Here is a 2,281-nt window from a genome sequence, read left to right on the forward strand (position 1 = left end):
ATTTGACCCACACCTGCACCTCACAGGGTGGTCAGCATGTACCTCACCTGGCCACTCCTGGCAGCCGAGTTCCAGGACAGCAGGGGTTGTGGCTCAGGACAGCTCCCCAGAAAACTCTATAACTGTGGTGTCCCCCCTTCGTCCCACCCTCCCTCCCTCAGAGTGCCCACCCACCTAGTCCTGTTCCCTGAGGCCCCCTCCCAGGTCCCATCTTGGGTAGGGAGCCCCTGGACTTCCCTGTGGTCAGAGCCCTAAGGGAGCTCCACCCCTCCAGGCCCAGATGGTCCTCAGGGTGGCACTGGGCGCCTTCCACCCTGACATCATCATCAGAAGCTCCCACACAGCCCCCCCTCCACTGTCTATGCTGGCCTCTCTCCCCTAAATATGCTCCACCACGAAGCTCAGGAGGGCCGGGGCCAGCCCCCCAGGGCCAGAGGACTTGGTCAGGGGTCTGACCTCTGGTGATGGCTCCAGAGGCTGAGACGGATTCTGGATTCACCCTGAGCTAAGCCAACCTCAGGGCTGTGGCTGCTGGTGACCCCTCTGGGGGCTCCCTGCCCTTTGGGTGGGGGTTCAGTGCACCCAGGGGAGGGACCAGGGCCAGGCTAAGCTGGTTCTTTCCCCTCTTTCTCCCCCAAGGAAGGAAGGAAATAACCAGAACCCAGCATCCGCAGAGCCATTAGGCTCATTAGCTCAGGCTGGGCCCCCTGGGAGCCCCCAGACACCGACCATTAGAGGCAGGAGCAGGTTCCAGCCAGGACAGAATATTCCACCACACATGCCGTCCATCTCTCTTGAATTTTAAAACCGCACATTTGCCAGCAATTAAAATTGCATGACCGCTTTTCCCGTATGTAACGTCCCTACATACCCCGCGACTTCGCTCCTGGCTTTGGAAGGTTTCTGCTTATTCTTTCTGTCCAGGTCCCTCGGTCCCTTGGGCCGTGAGCTGGCCGGGCCCTGCGGACCACCCCTCTCCCAGAGTCCGAACGAGCTGCTGGGACCCTCCCTTCCTGCCTACCCGCTTCCCAGCTGCAGCCCAGCCATGCAGGACCGTCCCCTCCGGCAGACACTGTGCTGCAGTTGCCCTGGGGTGGCGGGGCTCCACTGGGGTGGCGGGACCCCACTGCAGAGACGGGTGGGTGCTCAGAGCCCTGAGCTGCCGTTTCCTGCTGGGGGAGGCTGCCGTGGGAAAGGGAGCGGAGGCTGGCTTCCTCCTCAGTCCACTTCCCACACAGGAAGCCAAAAGCTGCTCTGCGATGTGCACCATCTGCACCGAGATGCCTCTGCAGTCCCCTGCAGAGAAGCCTGTGGGTGCGCTGGGGAAGCCCGAGCACGTGACAGCCTCCCTCACCCCCCCTGCCTGCCCCACTGGCCCCAGCCACCCCCCACACCCCCCGCCGAGTGGAATCAGGGCAGACAGTGGTGCCTGAGCACCCCGGAGGCCTCCGGAACTGGGACCCCACGTAGGAAACACCCGACCTAGGACTGGCCTGTGTGAGCGAAACAAACATTTCACAGAACTAGGCAAAGGGTGCGGAGAAAAGCGAGCCCTGTGCCTGCTGGCGGGACTGCACACTGGGGCAGCCCCCGGGGAAATCTAGAGTGGGGGCTCCTCAAACACTGAGACTAGGACCACCCTCTAACCCCTCGCTCTTTGAAGGGTTCTGCTTGTCCTTTCTGTCCAGGTCCCTCGGTCCCTTGGACCATGAGCCAGGCCGGCAATTCCCCTTCTGAGAGTTTACTGAAAAACACTTACTCGTAAAGATCTCTGAACCCCATGTCCATTGCAGCATTATTCACGGGGGCCAAGCTAGGGGAACAACCTAAGTGCCCCCTGCAAGACGAGTGGACAAAGAAGAGGTTCTCGTGTACAGCGGGCAGGACTCAGCCACAGAAGGGGTGAGAACGGCACCGTGACGATGGGGACGGCCCCTGAGAGAACCTCGCTAAGTGAAATAAGACAGAAAAGGACCAGAGCCATGATTTAAAGTCAAAAGCAACAAACTAGCAAAACAAACAAAAAAAGCAACAAACTAGCAAAACAAACAAAAAAGCAACAAACTAGCAAAACAAACAAAAAAGCAACAAACTAGCAAAACAAACAAAAAAGCAACAAACTAGCAAAACAAACAAAAAAGCAACAAACTAGCAAAACAAACAAAAAAGCAACAAACTAGCAAAACAAACAAAAAAGCAACAAACTAGCAAAACAAACAAACCGGATTCCTAGACTCGGACACCAGAACGTGGTCCCGAGGGGGCGGGTCAGCTGTGCGGT

The sequence above is a fragment of the Miniopterus natalensis genome, chromosome 8 (genome assembly GCF_054644295.1).
Source record: "Miniopterus natalensis isolate mMinNat1 chromosome 8, mMinNat1.hap1, whole genome shotgun sequence".
NCBI lineage: Eukaryota > Metazoa > Chordata > Mammalia > Chiroptera > Miniopteridae > Miniopterus > Miniopterus natalensis.